The sequence below is a fragment of the Seriola lalandi genome, unplaced genomic scaffold, assembly GCF_002814215.2.
Source record: "Seriola lalandi dorsalis isolate HSWRI2012SDOR001 ecotype SW California unplaced genomic scaffold, Sedor1 jcf7180002054956, whole genome shotgun sequence".
NCBI lineage: Eukaryota > Metazoa > Chordata > Actinopteri > Carangiformes > Carangidae > Seriola > Seriola lalandi.
Genome location: NW_019525507.1, coordinates 192,570 through 194,751, shown reverse-complemented (window position 1 = coordinate 194,751; position 2,182 = coordinate 192,570). Strand labels below are relative to the sequence as shown.

The window sequence follows — 2,182 nt, the reverse complement described above, 5'->3', positions numbered from 1 at the left end:
GTCATGAGGGAAGGGAGGGTATGGAGGGTTGGGGGGGGATAGGAGGGAGGAAGAAAAGTGAAAATCCATTTTGAAACCCATTTTCAATTAGGGGTCCACAAGCTGTTATCACAGGTGTCCCAGAATGGGGGCCCGTAAGTGAAAATGTCTCCTATCCGTTTCTGAAATGAAACCTTATCTGGGAGGCACAAAGATGGCGGGGACAGCGTATCTGTAAATTACTTTCCATCCCCGCTGTTAACGGGGAACTTTATTTCTGTCAGATGACATTCCCCTCTATTTACTGTTGATCATTTAAATGGCTGCCTAAAAAGAAGGTGGCCCCTCACTCTTCCTCTATCTCACCACTCTTCTCTGTATCATTCTTTCTTTTCTTCCAGTCAGAGGATTTTTTTCTTTTTTCTTTTTTCAAAAGCAGTGAAGTGTTCTTTTTCTTCTTTAAACACTTTAGCCACGCTCTCCCTCTTTGCTTAGGGATTTCTCTGGTAACCTACACGAAAGCCTAACATTTGTTGCCCTTTAAAGCTTAACTTGTTTGCCTCAGAGACCCTTTGCTCTTGCCCTTTTAAGCACGACCGTTAAAAAAGGTCCCACCTCACCCACTTCATGAGCCGCTTTACATTTACTGCTCTTACGTTAAAGCAGCGAATCGTCTGAACTGTGTCCTCCATTTTTCAGGTTCTATCACTTACACTAACTCCATCTCTTTCCTCAAATCAGTAGCAGCCATATCATAAAAGTGCAGCCAATCAGAAACTTTTCCCCCAAATAATCAACCCTTCAGCCCCCGCCCTTTTTTTTTTTTTTTTCACAAATTATCCCATGACGACAGGATTTCTTCAGCCAAGGAGCATGGACATCTTTTTTTTTTTTTTTTTTGCTCGGGGACCAAACAAAAGAATCAGAGGACTTTGTGGTCCACCTGCCTGCCGAATGATGAGGGTGGGAGGGGAGAGCACCGCCCCCCCTCCAAACCCCTCCTAAAGAGCACCAATCACAGCATTGTTGTGGCACAGTCGGCCCTTTTGAGCTGTCAGTGCGAGAGGAGGGGGCACACAGATGAATGGCACACAGGATGAAGCCACCATTTAGCAAACCATGTGGGAACACTCTACCAGGACTCAATAATTACTCTGAGGCTGCTCAACTCGGACAAAACTTTACAGACTGAGGTGGAAGACGGGAAGACAGATTGGTGGCGGAGGAAAGCGTTGACTTGAATTCCCCCCGTAGTGCACGTGAAGGGGAGATCGGTTTTTCATCATCAGAACAGCCACTGATCAGCCACAGGATTCGCTGATCTGTGGTGTTTAGCTTGGAAAGACCGAAAGCTAAACATCCGCCGTGTCCACTCCGACAGCCCCTCCTACTTATTCCCCACTTTTCACAACTTATCGTAGCACACTGTTGGCGGGCACGCCACGGGGTTTCCGCTGCGCTGAGATCAGGGGCCGCTACTCCACTGCTTGACGGGGGGAAATATTTCGCCGGGGCCTTCCTAAGAGGAACCAGTCGCTGGGGTTCCACAGCTGCTCACAATTACCTTTTGTTTGGATGGAGGCAGCGGGGCAAGGGCTACGGGGGTTAAAGTTGAGGCGAGTGTAGGGTTACACCTGATAAGAGGTTATGAGTTCTGGGGGCGACTTGGGGAATGTGCTGTAATTATAACCACACAAAGAATGTGTAAGCTATCTTATGATTCCAAGAGCGCGATTGGGATCTAAAAGAGACCTTTCTCTGCAGATAGGCATCATCCCTCCCCCCTCGTCAAGTGAATTATATGACTACTGTATTTGAGGGGAGTGCTTAAAGCTGTAGCGTATCCTCTGACGTGGCTGAGTCATTGTAAGCGAGGTTCTCAAGACGAACCATGTTCAGAGCTTTAATTACCTGCACATTACGAAGAAAAAAAAAAATCCACAATCATGAAACCAAATTGCATCCATGCTTTTTCCACAACAAACTTTTTTTTTTTTTTTCTTTTTCTCTTGCTACCCCTTTAATTAATAAAACAGTGCTGGCCATCTGGGAGTGAGTAAGAGTGAGAGTGTTCCCAAGATGCTTCAGGATGCATTACCTTACCCACTTCCTGTGATAACTCCCATATGGGGACCGAGTCACAGCAGCTTATTTACCCTTTCCTGGATTGTTTGTCTGCTGTTCACACTTGGGATGATCATAT

The 2,182-nt window shown here is 46.3% G+C and overlaps 1 protein-coding gene across 2 annotated transcripts in view; it reads right to left on the bottom strand.

Annotated features, from left to right (window-relative positions):
* The window catches only part of gli3 (GLI family zinc finger 3), a 93,423-nt gene that overhangs the window by 72,670 nt on the left and 18,571 nt on the right, over positions 1-2,182 (bottom strand). The window lies entirely within an intron of this gene.